Genomic DNA, 24,780 nt, shown 5'->3' on the forward strand with positions numbered 1-24,780 from the left:
ACTTATAGTTCTAGGTTCCACATTATAAGATTCAAACCTAGAACTTCTGACTCCTAGTATAGTCTCTTAAAAAAAATAAAGAAAAAATTGTATTTCTGCTTTTGGGCTACACCCAGCCAGCTCTGCTCAGGGCTTGCTCCTATCACTGCTCAGGGGATACAGTGCAGGGGATTGAACCTGGGTAAACCAGATGCAAGGCAAGTGTTTTACCCATTGTACTGTCTGTCCAGCCCAATGACTTCTATCTTTTGTCATCAATTAATTGTTTTCATGGGATTTTTCTGGGGATGGAGAAAATCCTTCTTAGTGAGGAACTTACTACTGAACCAAAACTGCAAGTATCATATCTGGAGGAAGACAACCTAGTTAAACATAAAATAAAAACAACTATACAATATGCAATAATAGTAATTACAAGTCAAAATCAAGACAAATGCTACAAAATTTGCTAAGCTGTATTCTTAGAAGTCTTTGACAAATTATTAAAGTTTGATTTTCATCTACTTAAATATCCTTTGTGCCTTATACTTTTTATTAAATGTATTCTAAATAGTTGTTAAAAGAAGCAAATGAAACTACAGTGAGAGAATAATGCTAAGTAAGGAATAAATATCTTACTAAGAACTTAAGTAAATTTGTTACCTGTCATTCAAAATATTTGACATTTTCACCTAACAGTTTCTGGAGTGAAACACTTGGACATTTTCAATCATGCTTAAATAAAAATCCCTTTTGTACAAAACTTAAGAGAATTCGCAAAGAATTTTCTGTTAAAATAAGCACAGGATACTCTTTTTTGAGTTTTTTTTCTTTTTTGGCTTTTTGGGTCACCCTCGGTGATGCACAGAGGTCACTCCTGGCTCTGCACTCAGGAATTACCCCTGGCAGTGCTCCGGTGACCATATGGGATGCTGGGAATCAAACCTGGGTCAACTGAGTGCAAAGCAAACACCCTACCCACTGTGCTATCGCTCCAGCCCCTTCTTTTTTTTTCTTTTTTTTTTTTTTTTGGTTTTTGGGTCACACCCGGTGATGCACAGGGGTTACTCCTGACTCATGCACTCAGGAATTACTCCTGGTGGTGCTCAGGGGACCATATGGGATCCTGGGAATCGAACCCGAGTCGGCTGCGTGCAAGGCAAATGCCCTACCCGCTATGCTATTGCTCCAGCCCCTCCAGCCCCTTCTTTGAGCTTTTTAACTTACACCTCATTTATTAATAATTTTCTCATCAATGGACCCCTTATTTAATTTGATTTGGGGGGGGCTGGTGGTGCTCAGGCTCTGTGCTCCTAAGTGGGCTTGAGGGGGTGGGTCAGTGATACTGGAGGTGTAATCCTGGTCAGTACATTCTGTTCACCTTTCAATGAATATTTCTGTCCCAATTACCTCCCAACCCAATTCTTTTTTTAATGAGTGTTGCAAAATAACCATCTTAGTTTTCATATTTACATTGAATTTAAATGATGAAGTGATTATTATTTATACAACTAGCATGATCAGGTTTGGGATCATATACAAGTGACTTAAAAAGCATATAAATAAACTGAGCTAGCAGGAATAGAAGTATCTACAAGGAATCGGTCCTGGGCATTAAGCATAACATAAACATCAAGTTGCAAATTTATTCAAAGGGGGAAGGGTAGAAAATAATAGGGTATAAAACATTTTTAAAATAATTTCAACTATTATACTGAATTCTTATAAATATTTTGACAATTTAGAATAACTGAGGAATTTTAAAGGTAGATCAACACTCTATAAAAAATAAACTGTTTACAACAGTCTCTACAGATGAATAATAATATCAATATGCAAGAATATGAAATTATATACTCCTACAGTAATGTAACAAGTAATCATTTCACTGTATATGGGTTGCTTAAATTTAATCTTAGTATTGTCAAATACATGCCCTTAGCTGAGCAAAAATTTGGTACTGAGCGCCATCTAGTGACTAAATAAATCTCTCCCTATGCTTCTGTAGGGTTTTTGGCCAATTTCACAGAAAATCTAATAAAATTGACTGTAAAAATGCCAGTTTTTTATTCATAACATGCAATTACCACATCTTCTTCTAATTAGTATTTTAAAAAATACTTGTTTCATCTGCGCTCTTTTTGAAAACTCAATATTTTGCTGATGTCTAACAAATCTTTCCATAAAAACAGAACAGTGGAGTGGGAGGGAGAGGGGGCAGGGTGTTGCTGACTGTTAGTACAGTGGGTAGGGCTCTTGCCTTGCATACTGCCAATCCAGGTTAGATCCTCAGCACCTCAAATGATCCTCCCTCGAGCCCTAACAGGTGTGATCTCTGAATACAGAGCCAGGAGTAATCTGAGCACCACTGGATGGAAAAGAAGGAAGGGAGGGAGGAAAGGAGGGAGGTAGGAAGGAAGGAAGGAAGGAAGGAAGGAAGGAAGGAAGGAAGGAAGGAAGGAAGGAAGGAAGGAAGGAAGGAAGGAAGGAAGGAAGGAAGGAAGGAAGGAAGGAAGGAAGGAAGGAAGGAAGGAAGGAAGGAAAGGTGGCAGTTAATTTTGCAAAGAAAAATAAACAGTATCCAGACACTGTTCTTTTAAAATTTCTTTGGGGGAGGGGGCAAACCCAGCAGTGCTCAGGCATCATTTCTGGTAAGACTCGGGGGAACCATATGGGGTGCTAGGAACTGAACCCTCATCTGCTGAATGCAAGGCAAACACCCTACTATTGATGTGATCCCACAGCCACTGTTCTTTTAAAGAAAAGACTAAACACAAAATATGAAAACAAAATACCCTGCAAGCAAATACCAAACAAGACTACAAAGCTCCTACAGTCATAACAATAGAACTCTTGAACATATACTACAACATAAACTACCTCAATTAAAAATGATAATAATAAAACAACTGAATAGCAAACATTAAGGTATGAAAAAGTACAAACAGGGTTCTAAATATTTTTCAGACATCTTTCCAAGAGCAGCATAAAATATTTTTATTTGATAAAAATCTTTTTTTTTTGAAGTAAATAGATTTTATTCAGAGGTTTCTGAGGGAGGGAGGAAGGGATAAGTGGGAGAGAGAACAGTAAGAATAGCGCGCTCAAGAAAGAACTCGGGCTTCTCCAAGGGTGGAGGAAGCTCTACACACATCCTAGCACTGGATACGAAAGCATGAAAGAACACATCTCAAGGGGGGAGATGCGGGCGACACATGTGCTCGGGCACCACATGTGCTCGGCCACGTGGGCACAAGCAGCACATGGGCTCAGGCAGCATATGCGCCTGATAAAAATCTTAATGTGATAGGAAACACTATTAAAACCTGTCCTTTAGCAACCATTTATCAATTATGATTAAATGCATATTCTTAAGACAATGTAAAAACATTTTATTCATTGATGTAACTAAACATCAAACTCATTTATTTTTAATTAGTTATGATACAAAATATATAAATTTAACTTAATAGAAGTCTAATAAAATCAACTTACAGGCCAGAATAAGTGTATAATCAGTACTACCGTTAGTAGATGCTTCTTCTAAGCACTTTTACACCTTTTCAAATACTCAGTATAGAATTTAAGTGTGTTTCTCTTTACTATGTTGATTTTCTTAAAATTAATGTTAGTCGACTACTCTGTCATGATAATTCATATGATTCATAGGACTATTAATCATATGAATTAACCTTTTAATGGAGTAGAAGGACTGAAATCTCACAAATTTGTTTCTCAAAGTGTTAATTAAGGACAGCACCTAGCAGAATGAATGTTTACGGTTTTTATCACTTTTACCTAGGTACCATAATTTATAATATTATAAACAGTTTCATGCATACATAATTCCAATATCACACCTAACACAAAAGTTTCCACTTCTCTCCACCAAAGTTTCCTCTGATGACCCCCCCAACCCCCGCCTCCTCCACCCAGGCCTCTCCACCCCAAAAGCAGCTCAGTTCTATAGACAAACTCTATTTCTGATGATCTGGGCTATTTGTTTTTTCCTTTTTCCATTACTATATTTCTTTATCGCCCACATTTAAAGCATATTTTTTTTTTACTGTGAAAGTGGTAACAACAACATTTATTTTTTTTTAATTTATTTATTTTTAATTAGAGAATCACCGTGAGGGTACAGTTACAGATTTATACACTTTTGTGCTTATACTTCCCTCATACAAAGTTTGGAACCCATCCCTTCACCAGTGCCCATTCTCCACCACCCGTAAACCCAGTGTCCCTCCCACCCTCCCCAATCCCATCTCCCCCCCACCCCACCCTGCCACTGTGGCAGGGCATTCCCTTCTGTTTTCTCTCTCTAATTAGCTGTTGTGGTTTGCAATAAAGGTGTTGAGTGGCCGCTGTGCTCAGTCTCTAGCCCTCATTCAGCCCGCAACTCCCTTCCCCCAGATGGCCTTCGACTACAATGTAGTTGGTGATCGCTTCTCTGAGTTGACCTTTCCCCAGAACGTGAGGCCAGCCTCAAAGCCATGGAGTCAACCTCCTGGTACTTATTTCTACAGTTCTTGGGTGTTAGTCTCCCACTCTGTTATTCTATATACCATAGATGAGTGCAATCTTTCTATGTCTGTCTCTCTCTTTCTGACTCATTTCACTCAGCATGAAACTTTTCATGCCCATCCACTTGACTACAAAATTCTTGACCTCCTTTTTTCTAACAGCTGCATAGTATTCCATTGTATAGATGTACCAAAGTTTCCTCAACCAGTCATCCGTTCTGGGGCATTCGGGTTTTTTCCAGATTCTGGCTATTGTAAACAGTGCTGCGATGAACATACATGTGCAGATGTTGTTTCGATTGTACTTTTTTGCCTCTCTGGGATATATTCCCAGCAGTGGTATTGCTGGGTCAAATGGGAATTCAATATCTAATTTTTTGAGAGTCGTCCAAATTGTTTTCCAGAAGGGCTGAACCAGTCGGCATTCCCACCAGCAGTGAAGAAGGGTCCCTTTCTCCCCACATCCTCTCCAACAGCGGTTGCTTTTGTTCTTTTGGATGTGTGCTAGTCTCTGTGGTGTGAGGTGGTATCTCAAAGTTGGTAACAACAACATTTAGATGAACTAAGTTAAACTCCTAAAATTCCACAAAATTGTAAATCAGTAAGTTGGTAAAATTCGTTTTCAAAAACTTTTTTAAAGATAGATACAAGTTAATGAGGCTGGAATGATCGCAGAGCGGGTAGGGCGTTTTCCTTGCACGTGGCCGACCTGGGTTCAATTCCCAGCATCCCATATGGCCTGCTGAGCACCGCCAGGGGTAATTCCTGAGTGCAGAGCCAGGAGTGACCCCTGTACATCACTGGGTGTGACCCAAAAAGAAAAAAAAATACATACATACAAGTTAAAATATAAGAGTATGAATAATTGTCTGCTGACATTTTTAATTTAGATGAAAATAAATTATTAAAAACAATATAGTAAATTAGAAAAGAATTTTTAAAAATCAAAGGAAAATATGAATAGGGCTATAAAAGTATAAAAGTTATGTTTTATTATAGGGGGAAGGGGGAAAGTACATTTTATCTTAAAAAGGTAATATTAGTTTTGAGTTAGAAAATATAAATAATGTTTAAGAATCTGCACTAATATGAAAAAATTTCCACAAATGAAAAACTACAAGCTGAATAGACTTAAAACACTCAAACTGAACATCATTATTCAAAGGATATAAAAGCCTGAGCAATAGCACGAGGGACGGGCATTGGCCTTGCACACCAGCACCATACTGGATGCCAAATCCAATCCCCAACATCCAATATGGTTTTTGAGCACTGCCAGTAGTAACTCCTTAGTGCAGTGCGAGGAGTAATTCCTGAGCACCTCCAGGTGTGCGCCACTCAATCCCCCACCAAAAAAAGAAAAAATATATAAAAACCCTTAGCAAACTAGGATTAAATAGAGCTTTCTTAATCTAGGAGAGCTTAACCCTAAATACCACAAGTAACTGCCATACTTAATGGGTGTAGTGTTGAACAGTTTGCCTTGGCTTTTAAAGGTTTTTTTAATGATTCTTGCAAAACCGGTTTTAAGGCTATGAACTGTCTATGCTATTTCTTGTCCATGAGGCTTTGCATCATTCCTTAAAATCTAAACAATAATCTAACATATAGAGTATTCTTGTTGAGGCATTCATTTCATTAAATTTTTATATAACCCATCATTCTCTTCTGGCCTGTACCGTCTCATTGGACAGAACTGCTGTAAATCTTATGAGTGTTCTTTTGTAAGTTCCTGCTTTGATTTTGACATTTTGATTACAATATGGCTTGGAGTTTTTCTATCTGGGCCAATTTTCAAAGGGACCCTTCAGATCTCTTTAATCTGGGTGCATGCACGCTTCAACTCCGGAAAAGTCTCATCTATGATTTCTTTGACTAGTGGTTCTTTGTGGTTGAATAAGTCTATGTATTCTTCAGGAATTCTGATGACTCTTCTATTCCTTCTGAACTGATTCCATAGTTCTCTGGCATACTCTTTTCAGACCTTTCTTCCATCTTCTCTTCCTTTCTAGAAGTTTCCTGCATCTCATTTTGGAGCTGTTTTTTCCCTAACTGTTGATACTCTGTTACTGACACCTTCTATTGAAGTTCTTCTATGTCACCTGAAAAGAGTGGTATTTCACCACTTTGCAGTTCTGTCACATCTGCATGAAGTTTACTCATTTTCTTCTCACACTCTCCTATGCTTTACTACCTATACCATCATTTCTTTGAGCCTCGTTAAACGTTCTCATCATGATGTCTTTCAAATCATCTGAGAGGTGGCAGAGCTCACTGGTACTGTAGAGCCCTACATGCTATTATTTTCACTCACTGAACTTTGCTTCTGGGGGGCTTTTTTATTTCGTGTGCTCTGCTCTGAGGTGAATCTTTGTAGTCTGCCCTGAGGGAGTTCTCTGAAGATCAGGCTGAGTGTTGTATTTCTCCTTCCCTACTGGTCTTCATCCAGGACAGAAGGAAAACGTGTGAGCAGTATGAGGTGCAATGAGTAGAGCTGTTGCAGTCATTACTGTCTTTCTTTCCTTAACCCTCTTCCCCCACTGCTTGGCAATCTAAGTTTTGAAATCAAAGGCTAAGGGTTTGAATACTGCATTTTGTGTGCTTGTATGTGTGTTTAACTTCTTTATACATTGATCTGTTGTTGGACCTATGAAGTTCCATGGTCTTTGTTATTGTACTTAGTACTGCAATGAACATAGGTGTGCATGTATCTTTCAAATTAGTGACCTTGTATTTTTGGGACAGATGCCAAGAAGTAGAGTTGCTAGATTATATGGAAGTTATACTCAAGTTTTTTGAGAAGTCTCCATACTGTTTCCATTTGAACCAAACAATAGTCCCACAACGAAAGAGGCTCTTTTTTCACCATATTCCTGCTAATACGGGTTGATTCCAGTCATTTTTAACACATGCCCTTCTCACTGGGGTGAGATGACTCAGGGTTGTTTTTATTTGCATTTCTCTGATAATAGCGATCAACACCTTTTCATATACATACTGGCTATCTGTATGTCTTCCTTAAGTCTTCTGTATGTCTAGGCAGAAGAAACAGTACAGCAAGGAAGGCACTTGCCTCAAATATGTGGCCAAAACATAACTATTTTATCTCCTCTATCCATTTTTTTAAATAGATTTCTTTGTTGAGCTATATAAGTACTTTATATATCTTAGATATTATCACCTTATCTGATAAGTAGTGTGAAAATACTTTCTCCCATTCAGCAGGGTCACTTTATTTTTATCTTTATATTCCACATATGAGTGCAATCTTTCTATGTCTGTCTCTTTCTTTCTGACTCATTTCACTCAACATGATACTTTCCATGTTGATCCATTTATATGCAAATTTCATGACTTCATGTTTTCTGACAGCTACATAGTATTCCATTGTGTAGATGTACCAGAGTTTCTTTAACCAGTCATCTGTTTTGGGGCACTCTGGTTTTTTCCAGATTCTGGCTATTGTAAACGGTGCTGCAATGAACATAAAAATACATATGCCATCTCTACTATACCTTTTTGCCTCTCCGGGATATATTCCCAGGAGTGGTATTGCTGGGTCAAATGGAAGCTCAATTTCTAATTCTTTGAGAATCGTCCATATTGTTTTCCAAAAGGGCTGAACCAGTCGGCATTCCCACCAGCAGTGAAGAAGAGTCCCTTTCTCCCCACATCCATGCCAACACCGGTTGCTTTTGTTTTTTGGGATGTGGGCTCCTGGCAATATATTTTACTCTAAAGCTATAGTAATCAAAACACTGTGGTACAGCAGCTAGTGATTACCACCCTATGTGTTCTTCCTCCAAAAATTTTATTTTAAAAAGTATGGTATAAGATCTCTTTCGATTGTTTTAGAGAGATAGTTCAACTGATGGAGAGAACTTGGGTGAAGAGCAAACACTGGTCATAATGCCAAAATATTTAAGAAATTAAAAAACCTTTATGATTTTTATTTACCTCTCCCATGTTGCTTTAGGGCAATTCTTCTCTGCCCTTGTAATACAGAAATCAGCAGCACTAATACAAGATGTTAAGTGTTATGGAGTACATCAAGGCAGGGCAAATTCCCTAATGGGTAATGAAAAGAAAGATCTGTCTTTGTCTATCTAGACTACTACAATAATAATACCATAGATAGATTGACAAAGCAAGAGAATTTTGTCAGTTCTAATAGCTGGAAAATCAAAATCACAGGGTGCAAACACAGTGGCGTTCAAATGAGAGCACTCTTTTGGGTGACAGATTATAGGCTCCTCATTGTATCTGAATATAGTAAAGAGCTGAGAGGAGAAGCAAACCTTCTGAGGACTCATGAAGACATTTAAAAGTGTTCATAAAGTCTGACCTAACTACCTCAACAAATCCTGCCTCTAGTGCCATTGTATTTGGGGCAGAGTTTCGACATATCAATGTGGGAGGGATAGAAATATTAATTTGAATGCAAAATTTATCATTTAGTTTTCTACCATTTCTCTATCCAAACTCTAGATGCTTCCATAATAACTATAGCAATTTCTAATCCCTGAAAGAAAACTGGTTTTTGTCTCCTACAATTTGGAACATGTGACTGAGTTGCTCAAGGCAGTATGGGGAGAAACGATACATACCAGTTTCAGAGTCACCCACAAAAGCATGCTATAAGAGAAGTCAGGGCAATAGAACAGCAGGTAGGGTACTTTCCTTGCACAGGGCAGACCCAGGTTCAATATTTGAAACCCCATATGGTCTCCCAAGCCCACCAGGAGTGATCCCTGAGCACAGGGCTAGGTAAAAGCTGATTACCACCCTATGTGCCCTCCCTCCAAAAAAAATTTCTTTTAAAAAGTATGGTATAAAATCCAAGTCTCCTTGAGAAAGAGAGATAGTTCAACAGATAGGGCACCTGCACCACACATGGCTGGCTGACCCAAGTTTGATACCGGGCATCCCACAAGGTCTCCCAAAAACTACCAGAAGTGATTCCTGAGTACAGAATCAAGAGTAACTCATAAGCATTGCTTGTGTACCCCTAAAACTAAAAACAAAAACAAGTACAATCCTAGCCCACTTTTCCCCTCTAGCATCAACCTTGAAAACATGAGATACATAAGATAATTGTATCACAAGGAAAGGTATCCCTAATCACTAAGTCAAACTCTTCCTGGGAGAGAAATAAACCAGAGTTGTAGTAAGTCAAAATTTGGGAAATTTCCTTTTAAAAAGAAAAAATTTCTTTTTATATAAAGACCCAAGTTTGATCCCAGGCATCCCATATGGGCCCCCAAGAACTACTCAGGACTGATTCCTGAGTATAGAATCAGGAGTAACTCATAAGCATTGCTGGTCTGCCCCTAAAACTAAAAACAAAAAAAAAGTCAAAATATTGGGATTAAAAAAACAGTCAAATTCGGGAAATCTCTTTTTAAAAAGAAATAAATTCTTTAAAAAAAATTTTTTAAGAAATTTAAGAAATATCTTAAAAATTTCTTTTTAAGATATTTCTCTGGACTTAGTTACTAAAATACTAAAATACAGAAATCCAAAACCGTTCGGCTGCTAGTGCGGCCACTTGACCTCATATCTCTTCATTCTCAGCAATGGAAAACAAATTATCAAATGCTTCCTTTTCAGCAGGTCAACTTTAGGGGGGAGAAACTCCAAATCAATAATAGTGAGTTTTTTGTTGAAATATTGAATGTAATCAAAGTAAAGTGAAAGTAAAGTGAAATTTACCAGTTACACATACGGGGTGGGGGGCTAAGGAGGTGGGGGGGAGGGATACTGTGATTCTTGGTGGTGGAATATGTGCACTGGTGAAGGGATGGGTGTTCGAGCATTGTATAACTGAGACTTAAGCCTGAAAGCTTTGTAACTTTCCACATGGTGATTCAATAAAAGAATAAATTAATTAAAAATAAAAATAAATAAATAAAAATAAATAAATTGATCCCAAAGGCAAGACAAAACAAGTAATTTTTAATACAATTTTGATGAAGAAAAAAAAATTTCTTTTTGGGACTGAAGTGATAGCACAGAGAGTAGGGCATTTGCCTTGCATGCGGCTGACCCAGGTTCAATTCCCAGCATCCCATGTGGTTCCCTGAGCACCACCAGGAGTAATTCCTGAGTGCAAAGCCAGGAATAACCCCTGTGCATTGCCAGGTGTGACCCAAAAAGAACAAAAAATTATAAAAAATTTTTAGATTATATGCATATGGTTGTGAGTATATGCAAAATACCACCTCAAGATTAAAATGCAAATAGAAATTGCAGTTCAAATTCTATCCAAGAAGTAAACATAAATCCAGTTTTTGAGTTAAGTGAACTATATTCTTATCTTAACCTTTTGTCTCACTTGATTAGACATTATTTCCTAAAATTAAAATTCTATTTTAAAGAAAAAAAAAATGGGGTTCAAAGGAGGGTAAGGTGCTTGCTCTACAGGCCCCTGACTCGAGTTCAATCCCTGGCTCTGCATAAGGTCTCCTGAGCCAGCCTGGAGTGACCCTTAAATACAGTCAAGAGTAAGACTTGGGGGCTGGAGCGACAGCACAGCGGGTAGGACATTTGCCTTGCACACGGCCGACCCAGGTTCAATTCCCGGCATCCCATATGGTCCCTGAACACCACCAGTGGTAATTCCTGAGTGCAGAGCCAGGAGTGACCCCTGTGCATCACCAGGTGTGACCCAAAAAGAAAAAAAAAAGAGTAAGATTTAACTACTGGTGAGTATGGCCCCAAAACCTGAAACACTAAAATAAAATAAACAAAATGCATGAGTTTTAGAAAAAAACCTCTCCAACCTCAGAGAATTACCTGAGTTTGAATATTCACGTGGAAGATATAGATTAGCTTGTTTCACAAGCAACTGACTCAGGTAAAAAACATGCAAACTTATTTATGTATGTATTATATGACATGGAAGGCTTCACAAGGAAATGCAGGCCCAAAGGAACAGTTGGGCTGGAATATTTTTATACTAGAAGTGAAGAAGAGTGACAAGTCTGAAAACCACAACCAGGAAAAGAGGTATGAGTGTAGAGTAAGCAACTAGGGGAAATTTAGAAGACCTGTTTGTTCTAATTCTTTTAGAAATCCCTTTTTATTCCTCTAAAAAATGGTCCTTCCTCCAAGTATGAACAGAATACACACACATGAGGTCTTATGATCTGTTTGAGGGTTGAAGCGGGACACCAGAGAATCCTTCCCAAACTGTTTCCAAATTCCTTCAGCTTTAAAATATTCCAGTTTCAAACAAATTATCTAATGCTTCCTTTTCAGCAGGTCTGACCTTAGGGGAGAGACTCTCCAAACAATAATAGTGAGTTTTGTTGAAATATTGTATGCAATCAAAGTGAAAGTAAAGTGAAATTTATTAGTTACACAGGCGGGGGGTGGGGGGGTTTAGGGTGGGGGGGGCTAAGGGCGTGGTGGGGTTAGGGGTGTGAGGGGGCGGGGTGGAGCTATACTGGGATTCTTGGTGGTGGAATATGAGCACTGGTGAAGGGATGGGTATTCGAGCATTGTATAACTGAGATTTAAACCTGAAAACTTTGTAACTTTCCACATGGTGACTCAATAAAAAATTTTTAAAAAATAAATAAATAAAATTAAAAAAATAAAATAAAATAAAATATTCCAGTTTCTCAAAGTTCCATAGCCTAAAGGAGTAATTCATCAACACAAAACCAAAATATCTTACAAATCATCCTTTCCTTGATGTGTACATTGTTTAGAACGCAGCAGAAAACAGTCAAGTACTAATCAAAAAGAAAGCAGGAGTAGTGTTATTAATGCCAAAGTAAAAGAACAATTACCAAAATTAAAGATTAATCTTTATCCAAGATTAAAGGGGTTTAATTCTTGATGAAGACATAAACAAACCTAAGTATGTTAGCATTTAACATACTGTCAAAATCCTTAAGTCCATGAGGCAAATAAAAAGTGACAGAAAAATCATCAGGTGATTCCAACTGCCATTGGAACATTCAACACACCGCTCTCCCCAGTCAGTAGTAAGTATTCTGAAAATCCTCAAAGGTATAGAAAAACAGCTATCACTAACCAAAGTAACCTAACTGACCTGCACTGTAGCACTGTAGCACTGTGTTGTCCAGTTGTTCATCAAATTGCTCAAGTGGGCACCAGTAATGTCACCATTGTGAGGCTTGTTGTTACTGTTTTTGGCATATCAAATATGCCACGGGTAGCTTGCCAGGCTCTGCCGTGTGGGCAGGATACTCTTGATAGCTTGCCGGGCTCTCCGAGAGGGACTGAGGAACCGAATCCGGGTCAGCCGCATGCAAGGCAAACATGCTATTGCTCCATTCCCAACCTAACTGACCACTGTAGAAAACTGTAGAAAAATTCACTAAGTTGAACAAGAAATAAATAACAGATATTTTGAAAATCTCATAAACACCTCTAAGTCACCCATGGTTTAAAAAAGAGTACGGAAAAATCCTAAAATATTTTTTAATTATATAAAAATGAAAAAAGAAAGTACAGGAGTTAAGGTAGCTTGCCTTTTACATGACTGATCCCAGTTCAATCCCCTATACCACGTATGGTCCCCCAAGCCATGCCAGGAGTGAGAGATCCCTGAGCTCAGAGGTAGGAGTAAGCCCTGAGTACATTAAGATATGGCCCAAACAACCCCCCTCCCCCAAACAGAAAACAACTCTATGGACACTTTAATCACAAGAAGGCTGACCAAAGTGAGGGAAAAAAATTAGAAAGAGATTACAGACTGTGCATGTAACACACACACACACACACACAACCACTCAACATTCTAAAAATATGAAATATTGCTTATCTATTTCAAAGACTACATAATTCAAAACAATGTACTGAAAGTTATTTAAGCTTTTCTCTAGCCACTAAAATTATAATATATAGTTTTTACCTTTATGCATATAAAATTTAACAATAATGTTTTAAAGTTAAATAATCTACATAAAGAATTTACATGTCATTTATGTATTTTTTTAAAATGTTTCACTGAAAGTTTTACCAGAAACTGTTCCACAGTAGTAAAATCCCAATATAATGATATGAGGATAGAAAGTTGAAACAGTTCCACAGAAAAGTTAAAACTTAGAGTTCAAATAGAATGATCCACTTCCTTGTCTAGCAGTTTCCAAAGTTTATAAATCAAAAAATATTAAGGACAATTCTCAAAATGATAATATACTAATGAAACCAAACCAACAAAGAACTGCAGATAAACAAGAGTAGACTACCAGCCTATAGATATCTCAATTATCAAACATTATAAAAACTAAACTTAAAACTTTCAATACATACAAATCAGAGCTTCTCCACCCAACTACCAAAATCACTTCTACTGCAGATCTGCCTCACTGTACACCACTTTTATGAAACCTAAAACCAAAGCAACCTTCAAAGTAATCATCTCTTTTTAATAAAAAAATAGGTGTGACACATGGCGGTTCTAGAAGGGAGAGGGGGCAGTTACTCAGGAGATAGCTAGGTAATGCCAAGCACACGATGCTTAGGGGCCATCACAATAATACCCTGGGGAGTTCAGTGGTTCCTGGGCTTAACTCAAGGACTGGCACATGCTTGACCTATAGATAAAGGCCTATTCTCTACCATTTGAGTGCTCTCCCTTGACCTAGTAAGTGTCTCTTTATGTTGTTAATTTGGAGAAAAAGAAATACCTCTAAATTAAGGCATAATGAAAAACAAACATAGAATTTATGGAGTGATCCCTGAGTACAGACCTGGGATTAAGCCCTAAATACCACTGGAAATGACCTCAAAACAAAAACAAAAAAAGTATAACTATATGGTAATGTTACCTTTCAAGAAGTAAAAAATATATTCTCAAATATTTAATACAAAAAAATCATTCAAGGTATACTCACAAAAACTTAAGGAGAATACTGAAATATTTTTTTCATTAAAAAGTTTGGGGACCGGGGCTGGAGCAATAGCACAGCGGGTAGGGTGTTTGCCTTGCACGCGGCCAAGCCGGGTTCTAATCCCAGCATCCCATATGGTCCCCTGAGCACCACCAGAAGTAATTCCTGAGTGAAGAGCCAGGAATAACCTCTGTGCACTGCCAGGTGCGACCCAAAAACCAAAAAAAAAAAAAAAAAAGTTTGGGGACCAAGAGATACATAGCGGGTTGGGCATTTATTTGCCTTGCATGCAGCCAACCTAGGTTTGATGCCGAACATCCCATACGGTCCCCCTAGACCTCCAAGAGAGATCCCTGAGTGCAGAGCCAGAAGCAAGCTTTGAATATCCCTGGGTGTGGCCCCAAATCAAATCAAAGTTTTATGGAACTTGGGGCTAAAAGATGTCACAGTGTGTGAGTGCGAATGTGTGGGGGGGAGGGGGAATTGTGACTGCCTTGCAAGTGGCCAACCTGGGTTCAATGCCTAGTACCTCAGATGGTCTCCCAAACCCACAAGGAGTGATCCCTGAGCACAGGGTCAAAAGGAAGCCCTAGGAACCACCAGACTAAAAAACTAAATGAGAGCTAACTGAATGGGAAAATATTCTCATTGAACAGATTACATAAAGGATTGATATCCAGGACCTATAAAGTATGCAAAAATATTTAAAAAAACCTAAAAGCCCCATCAAAAAATGAGGAAAGGAAATGGCCCCCAAATTTTAAAAAAAACCAAAAAGTTTTATAAAATTGCTAAGAGCAGTTTATTAGTTATCTACTGCTGCATAAAAAATTGCCACAAAGCAAAGTGCCAGTACCATTCCTGGTGCTGCCCACATATGCTTCTTGCAGACCCAGTGGTTCTGTTGTTTGGGACACTTAACATTGCAACAAAGTGTGTGATCTCTGGTGAACTATAGCTAGATGTATGAGCAACACAACTAAAATGTACAGCCTTCAAAAAGCATTGCATTTTTTCATATGTCTGTTGGCCATCTGTTGGTCTTCCTCCGAGAAATGTCTGTTCATTTCCTTTCCTCATTTTTTGATGGGGCTTTTAGGTTTTTTTAAATATTTTTGCATACTTTATAGGTCCTGGATATCAATCCTTTATGTAATCTGTTCAATGAGAATATTTTCCCATTCAGTTAGCTCTCATTTAGTTTTTTAGTCTCATCTCATTTTTCTTTGGCTATACAGAAACTTTAAAGTTTGATGTAGTCTCATTTGTTTAGTTTTGAATTCTGTAGCCTTTGCCAATGGCTCTGTGTCTTTAAAGATTCCTTTGAGGTCTAGGTCTTGAAACATTCTATCTATGTTCACTTCAATATACTTTATATATTAAGATCTGGTCTCAAAGTTTATTATACACTTTAAGTTAACTTGTGTGTTAAGTGTGAGATATGAATTAAGCTTAAATTTCTTGCATATGTTTATCCAATTCTCCCAATAAAATTTGTGCATGCATTGCAGCTAAGTGTGTGACCCCTCGCAAGCATGTGAGAACCACAACTTTAAAAAATGTGTGTAGTCGAGTGAATTCCATATCCAAATGTATAAACACTGCCGTTAAGTGTGATTATGACACCCCTGTCATCACAGCAACATCAGCAAAAATGGGAAAGGAAGGATAATTCTTAAAAAGATTTTTTCAAAGAAATAGGAAATACCACAAGTATATTCCATCATGCAATTCACTGCATTAAGGATGGAACTGGAAGATATCATGTCAAATGAAGTAACTCAGAAGAAGTAGGATAAATAGATAGTGATATCACTTATGTGTGGTATTCAGAGTAATTGGTTTAGGAAAGGTGATGAGTTAAATTGGGGATGCCTAGATCACCCTTGATCCCAAAGTATAGGGAGAAGGAAAGAGCTAGTAGAGGTGGTGGGGACAGGACTAGAGACAGATGAGAAATAACAGGCACAAGGATCAAGGTGTATCTGTGGTGTTAAGGAATGTTAGCACTAGATATCCTAACCACAGAGTCAATAACACTGAAATCATGAGACCCAAATTTTAAAATTCGATATGGCTGACTGAGGAGAAGAAGGTAGAATAGGGAACTTGGGAACACTGGTGGAGGGAAGCTGACACTGGTGGCGGGATTGGTGCTGGAACATGGTATGTCTAAAACCCAACTATGTGTACTTTTGTAAATAATAGTGCTTTAATAAATTACAATTTGGAAAAAAAATTGCCACAAAGCCCAGCAGTTAAAAATAACACACAATGAGGGGCTGGAGAGAGTATAGTCGTGGAAGGACTTGCCTTACATGCTGTCAACCTTGGTTCAATGCTCTGCACCTATATGGTCCTCTGAATCCCACCAGGAGTGAATGTTGTGCCAGAGTAAGCCCTGAGCACTGCTGGATAGAGCCTCAAAACAAAACTTAAAATAACAGGCATTGATAGCTCATCATAATTGGCTCATAATTGGAATGCTTAGCTCCATCACTGGTTCAAAGTCTCTCACAAGGTTATGAAGGCATAAGTCAGGACTAGCGCCTTCTCATGGTTCAACTAGGAAAAGATCTCTACCCAGCCTCATTCAGCACTGGTTGAAAACCCAACAGGTCACAGGATTAAGAATCTCAGTTCTCCTCTATTGGCTACTGGACAAAGGTCCCCCAGTTTATAGACAGGTAGTTAACCCTTTCAAAAGCTAGTTTCATCAAAATGAGCAAGAAAGAGAGTGCCAGGGCAAAAGTCAATCACACAGAAGCACATGAAAAGGCATTAGATTTTCTTATCAGGGAATGCAAATCAAAATTAAAATGAGATTTACTAGCTTATGGAAACAGTAATTATCAAAGACAAGAAACACGACTATGAGACTACGCAGAGCAAAGGGATGCCTGTACAATGCTGGTGGAGATGAAAATTGGTGCAATTACTATCAAAAATAGTTTGCCATTTCCTAAAAAAATGTAATAGAAATACTATATGATCCAGCTATCCCACTTTTGGGTGCTTATCCAAAAGATGTAAAAAACACAAATTAATTCAAAGAGAAACACGCACCCCTATATTCACTGCAGCATTATTCAAAATAGCCAGAAGATGTAAACAAACTGAAACTACAATGACACATGAAATGGTAACAAAGGTGTGGTTGAATGGAAGTGGCGAGAATCATGCAGAGTGAAGACAGCCAGGAGAGGGACAGGTACAAAATGATCTCTTGCAGATGAGAGATATAAAGAAGCAGAGTAAAGGACTGAAAAAGTCTAGAGAACTAAGTTTACCAAGGGTGGCGGAGGAGAGTAGGTGATAGGATAGTAGTAAAGGGAAGTAGACACTCTGGTGGTGGGTATGGAACATTGTGTGTATGAAACTGTCACTAACAATACAGTAAGTTATGGGCTGGAGCAATAGAATAGCCAGTAGTATAGCAGGTAGCCCAACCTGGTTCAGTCCCTGGCACCACATATGTTCCCCCAAACCTGCCATGATTTTTTGATCCCTGATCACAGAACCAGGAGTAAGCCTTGAGCATCATAAGGTATGGCCCCCAGAACAATTTAACAAACAAAACAAACCCCCCATGCAACTATGTCCTACAGATACACAATACTCTTCAGTTCTAGAAAAAGAAGAAATCCTACCATATGCATTTCTATAATGTGTTCTATTGTGTGTGTGTGTGTGTGTCTAAGTGTGTGTGTGCACGCACATGTGGGAGAGAGAGGAAGAAAAAGAAAGAGAGTGCAAGAGAGAGTATAGCTTGGGTGAACCGGAGGGTATTCTGCTAAATGAAATAAGTTAGAGAATGATTGTTTCACCTACATATGACAAAAACAAAAGAAACAAAATAAAGCTTGTAAGCAATAACAAAAAAATTAGTCCTATACTAAGTTCCTCCGAACACGGGAGTTTCTTTTCCTTTCTCTTCTACTTTCTAATAACCTTTTTACTTTCTAACTCTGAAAACACAACCCCACAGACTCTTCTGTTTTATGAATGAAACAGTGGTTTCCTGAGGAAGGAGTAGGGTAGATGAGTCAGATAAAAAAAAAAAAGGATCAATTAAATGGTGATGGACAGAAGCTAAGCTTTGGTATTGAAGGAGATGAGCATGATATAGTATATTAAGATGTTGATACGTAAGTCTGTACACCGAAAACACCATAATGTTACATCGACTATGAGAAAACTCTTCAAAAAGAAAAAAAGAAGAGGAAGTCATAGTCTTTTATAACCTAACCACAGAAATGACATCCTTCCACATCAGTGTACTCTATTAGAGGCAGCCAAAAAAGAAAAGGATTATGCAAGAGTTATGACAGGGTTATCTTGGAAGACAATTTCAAAGGTAGCATAAATTGCAAAAGTAGCATAATGGAAAAAATAACAAATAAAAAACAACTGGACTCTAGCAACAGACTAATACTCTCAAAGCTTTAGTGAGAAGGAAGGAAGGAAGGAAGGAAGGAAGGAAGGAAGGAAGGAAGGAAGGAAGGAAGGAAGGAAGGGAGGGAGGGAGGGAGGGAGGGAGGGAGGGAGGGAGGGAGGGAGGGAGGGAGGAAAGGAGGGAGGGGCTGGAGTAATAGCACAGTGGGTAGGGCGTTTGCCTTGCACGCAGCCGACCCAGGTTCAATTCCCAGCATCCCATATGGTCTCCTGAGCACCGCCAGGGGTAATTCCTGAGTGCAGAGCCAGGAGTAACCCCTGTGCGTTGCTGGGTGTGATGAAGAAAGAAAGAGAGAAAGAGTGAAAGAGAGGAAGGAAGGAAGGAAGGAAGGAAGGAAGGAAGGAAGGAAGGAAGGAAGGAAGGAAGGAAGGAAGGAAGGAAGGAAGGAAGGAAGGAGGGAGGAAGGGAGGGACGGAAGGAAGGGAAGGGGAAGAGGAAAGGAAGGAAAAGGAAGGAAGGAAGGAAGGAAGGAAGGAAGGAAGGAAGGAAGGAAGGAAGGAAGGAAGGAAGGAAGGAAGGAAAGAAGGAAGGAAAGAAGGAAGGAAAAAGGAAAGGAAAGAACCTGAGAGTTCAGCCTAAATCAGCATTTGTCATGCCAGGATTATATGGCCCTGTGGGCCTATACAATATTCCAAGGTGGGGGAGGAGGGGAACCAGTAAAAACACAGTAAATGGGAGGACACTAGGGTAGAATAGGGGATTAATAAACTAGGTGGGAGGGGGAGGTGGTGCAGAGGGCAGGGGTACTGGGCACAGTCCTCTGGGCCACTGTTGGAAAAAGACTGAGAAATACAGGTAGAATAAGATAAGCCCTTGGCTCATCTGTGCTTCTATGACTTTTGGAAAAGATTACCAAAGATAGAGATGCCTGGTCAAAATGTATCACTTTACAAAAGACAGCCAAGTTCCAGGAAAGGTTAACAGAAACAGGTGGTGATGGGGAAGGAAAGATAAGTTGCCTTGCATGTGGCTGACCCAGGTTCCATCTCTGGCACCACATAAAGCACCACTCATATAATAAATACTTTGAGGCTGCTCCACCCCCCCAGCCTCCCCCCAACTCCTCCCACCCCCCCCAGCAACCTCCCCAAAGCAGAAGTGATCCCTGAGTGCAGAGACTGAAGAAAGCTCTAAGTACAGTATAGTGTGGCCCAAAAACAAACAAAAAATAAAACCAAAAAAAGGTTGTTAGCCACACTTCCTTTGCCGTTATGTCTCATGCTCTTGCACTAAAGTACTTTGCTTTTACTTATCCTATATTTTGATAGTAGGTGTATAGTGAACAGAAATGTATACATATACCCAACAAATACTTGAAAAAACTCTTCATAGAACCCCTACTGGTTAAAAACCCAAAACTGTGGAAAACAGTATGAGAACTACCTTTTGCTATGAAACTTGCATGAATCTTACAAATAGCAACATTGAGCAAAAATAAGATACAAATACATATCATTCCATTTATATAAAGTTAAAAAGAAAACTCATCAACACTGGAAATTGAGATAATGGCTATCTTTAGAAAATAGTCACAACCCTGCAGAGCTTTTTGGGCAAGTAATAAAGTTACTTAAGGTAAATACAAAATTACTTGGTTATGTGGGCTTTGTGACAATTCAGTGGGTTGTGCACTTTTTTTTTTTTTACCTGGCATTACTGGGAACCAAGCAGGACTAATACATGCAAGGCATGATAATTACCACTAACTCTGGTTAGTGAAGGTGGTACACTGGATTGGTGCATTTTTATGAATGTCTATTTGTACTTTAAAGACACTACTGGGCTGCAAAGATAGTACAATAGGTCGGGTGCTCCCCTTACAACAGCACACCCAGGTTCCATTTGTGGCACTACATACAGTCTCCTGAATAACACCAGGAGTGATCCCAGAGCACAAAGCCAGGAGTTAAGGCCTGAGCACCATCGGGTGTGGCCTAAAAACCAAACATATAAATGGTCTATGAAGTTCATGCCTTTGTAAATTGTGTACATCAACCCTTGACTTTCTGGTTTTCCATCACTGTCTTTTAGCAATAAACTGTCAGTTTCTTCTAACTTATAAAAAGGAAAATCAGCTCTTGAAATTTTCATTTTCTTGGTATAATATTACATGGGCTACCTAAATAATTACGATACCACCATCTTTTTAGGTTAGTTCTACAGTTGCTCCCAAGAAAAACACTTGAAATGCTGGTGACCCCGTCTGTTAGCCATATAGAGAAAAAACAAAAGCTCCTTTAAAGGAAGTTTTGTCTGACCATTTGTTTTGCCAGACCTTTGTCTTATATCAATGTGGTTTAAGGGAACTTCTCAAAAGGCCGGTTCTTGAGGAAAGCTGTTTGTGCCATCCTAGTAGGAACAGAACGCGGACTGTGTTGGGTATATCCAGTTCTTTTCATCCGCTATCAGTGTTAAGTACTTAAGCACAAACCCTGCTGGCTTGACCTCAACTCCCACTTACAATCTGGATCCACAAAAACGCTCACCCCACCCCCGCCCCAATTCCAACAGTATCAATCTACAAAACTTCTCAAGCAGCCTAAAGAAGCACCACCACGCTCTGGGCGGAAATTTACAAGAGAACGACCTATAAAAGGACCCCACGCTTCCAAGGGCACAAAGTCTGTAGATACTTTGTAGATACTTTGAGCCAGGACCTGAACCCTCAAAACTCACCGCTTCTTAGGGATTAAAATAAAAGAAAAAGAAAAAAAAGACTAAAACCTACACTCGAATAAACACGAAGCTGCGGAGCTGCTTCCTGGGAAACTGGGGAGATGCCAAACTCCTGCTCAGACACAGGGTCGGAGGACCCCACGACGCTGACCTTCGAGTGGATCCCATCACCGCCCGGCCGCACCGTGCTGAGCGCGGCGGGGTGCACACTCCGCGCGGCCCCTCGCACTTCTCCAAGGACGCAGCAGCCGGAAATGCCAAGGCTGGTGTGAGCCCACCCCTAACGCTCCCCGGCGGCCCCCGCCTCCCAGCCTCCGGGTTTACCTGACTCGCGCCCGGCACCGCCCCGGGAGTCTCCCAGCTCACTAGCCCCGAGTTTCTCGGGCTCGCAGCGAAGCCACGACGCCAGCCAATCGCCTCTCGCTGGAACCTCCCGGGATGCACCCTGAGCCCCGGAGGAGCGCGCTCCCGCAAACGGCGGGGCGGGGCGCGACGGCGGAGGGAACCTGCCGCACGCGGCGCGCGGGCCCACGGGGGAAAGGCAGGCGGGGCACGGGCGGGCGGCGCGCACCGGGCATGCGCGTGCCGCGCGGTGGGCGCGCGGGGCGGGGCTTTGGGTCCCGGGCGCGCGCGCGCGCGCCGCGGCTCTAGCAGCCGTCGGAGGAGGTAACGGGTCGGGTCGAGGCTGACGCGTCTCAGGGCTCCAGGCTGGCGCTAGCGCTAAGCGTTGTGGAGAAGCACCAAAGGACGCGTTCCGCAAAAGCCAATACCGTGTTCCCACAAACCGCGGCTGCTTCGAGGAGGCTAGACGCGCGGTTGAAAACGCACCTTGGGGCGTCGACTTTTTAGCTTTGCTCCTTCTGGCTTTTGTTTGTGTTCTTTGCACGTGGGCACCAGGTAGAGGCGAGGGTGTGTTTTGGCAGGGGTGGTCGATTGAGAAAAATCAAAGGCCGGCTCCAGTTTGGGCAGAAAAAAAAAAAAAGCCGCATCCCGTTTGGACGGAGGAATGTTTCAGATCAAAATCTGGGGGTGGCAACCTTTCTGACATAAGAAAGCTGGGTGCTTATCTGTTTGTGCATTCTGATAGGGGCAGGTGCTGGACCTTTCAGAATTAAACAAACCAACCCCAGATTCTTGGATGTTGCATTGCTCTGTTAAAATGAGAAAGGACAGCTGTCATTAGCTGGAAGTAATTAAAAGGTGGTTTCCTGTTCCCCCAATTAGCGTTACTTTTATAAAAATGTCACGTAAAGGCTTTCAGACTTAGCTTTCTTTTTATTCACTTATTCAATTGAACGCGTACTGCGTGCCAGGTTCTCCCATGGGTCCTGGATAATAGCCAGTATAAATGATTTTTACACAGTCCCAGGGAAATTATCAATGGGTTAAAGTTGAGTTACCAAAGTTGGTTGTTAAAGTTCACCAAAGTGGGATGGAAGTGCAATGGTGCGATCCCCAGTACTACTAGCACCTCTGGTTGTGTTCTCAGCCCCCGAAGTTCATTAAAGGAATTTACACTTAAGTAAGGGGGAAAGAGAAAGAGGGATAAAGAAAAAGGAAGTGTAGAGGCAAGCTAGACCGAAATAAATCCAAGCCAAAACTCTTGACTATAATTCTGCTCGAATGCGTTGTCCTCTACAGAATTTTATTACAGATTGAAGTTTGGAATGCATTTTTTATTTTCACTTCAGTCATGGTCTGATTCCAGTATTAATGGATACAAAGTAAAATTACAAGAGATGAAACATCCTGAAGAAATGATGAGCATTTTTTCTGAAAATACATTTGTTTACTGAAAAATGAATGAAGGGCTGCAGAAAAGGAAAATGAACCTCTCATTACATGGGGCCAACATATGCAAGAGGTGTATAATCTCAAACCTACAAATACCAAATTCCTACAATGTTCCGGGTATTCAGATAAATGATGAAATAAAGTCCTAAATAAAACATCTTCAAATTATCCACACAAGTAGCCAAAAATGCCAAGACTATTAATCAAGTTCATCAGAGATACAGAAACAAGAATATTGGATGGATATGAGAGACATAAGAGATTATGTCTATAACAAGAGTTATGAGATATCTATGTCTATAATATAAGAGTTATACGAGATATCTCATCTTAATTTGCAGTTACTTAATGGCATACATACATTTACTATCTGTATATTATATTTAATGACATACATGCCATTTGCCATATATATTAATAAACTCAAGTCATTAGCAGACCATGCATTCATGGACTCTTTGCCAATTAATACCATAATCCAAGCTACAAAACAAAAGTTTTTTATTTAAAAGGATTCTCTTTCATTCTTTTGCAACTTAGTTGTTTTGGGTTATCTTTTACAGATGTTTATGTATCAAGAAACTTTGGAAGTTAGATCATGTCTTCCCTGGTTTTGAGTCCAAATATGTTTATAACCAATATAATTAAGACGATGTCTTCCTATGGTGCAATGGTTACATGATTTGCTAATACTCCCCTATCTGTGTAGATGTTTAAGGTTGAAATTTCTTATTTCCCATTTAAACACATGGTGTACAAGCATCTATTTGGTTCTGTATTTACATTGCCTCTGTGAAACTTGGGGGGTGGGAGAGTGGAAACAGTGAAAACATAAAGCACATGATACCTGCTATGCAATTAGTCCTAAGGCTCCTCATTTCTGGCCCAGAACAAACCATAACAAACTAATTTGTTAGCTTACAGGTAGGATAAAGCATTAGATCCTTCACATTTCTTGACATCAAAATGTTGTGTTGGTCATTCAAAGGCAGTAAACTTCAACTATTCGAATGAGGAAGGCCAGTAATATAAGGGACTGAAGTAACAGGCATCAAAGCGTGCTTTTTTAAAAGAATGGGATCAGAATGTAGCATATACTCTTGTCAATTATAATGCTGTATATCTATTTACGGTTAAGCAAACTTAGAAACTAATACTTCTATAATAAAACAGAATTTTTAATTATAAAAAGGATTAAAAAGGAAGCAGAAATAGTTTTGAAGTGGTAACGTGGAAAGACACCAATCCTAATTTCAAATGGCAAGTAATCAAATGAGAGGCAAAGCCTTTACTTAAGAATGTTGTAAGGAGAGGGCTGGAGTAATAGCACAGCAGGTAGAGTGTTTGCCTTGCATGCAGCCGACCTGGGTTCGATTCCCAGCATCCCATATGGTCCCCCTGAGCACTGCCAGGAGTGAGTCCTGAGTATAGAGCCAGGAGTGGCAGGAGTGAGTCCTGAGTGCAGAGCCAAGAGTGACCC

General features: G+C 39.7%; 1 protein-coding gene across 3 annotated transcripts in view; it reads right to left on the reverse strand.

The window, feature by feature from the left end:
• Positions 1-22,030, reverse strand: part of MIPOL1 (mirror-image polydactyly 1) — a 294,074-nt gene extending 272,044 nt beyond the window's left edge. For all 3 annotated transcript variants that reach the window (XM_055133477.1, XM_055133474.1, XM_055133475.1), the window contains exon 1: positions 21,831-22,030. The gene's annotated coding sequence lies outside the window, so the exon portion shown is untranslated. The remainder of the gene's footprint in view (positions 1-21,830) is intronic.
• Between the last annotated feature and the right edge of the window lie 2,750 nt (positions 22,031-24,780).

Source organism: Sorex araneus, chromosome 3 (genome assembly GCF_027595985.1).
Source record: "Sorex araneus isolate mSorAra2 chromosome 3, mSorAra2.pri, whole genome shotgun sequence".
Taxonomy (NCBI): domain Eukaryota; kingdom Metazoa; phylum Chordata; class Mammalia; order Eulipotyphla; family Soricidae; genus Sorex; species Sorex araneus.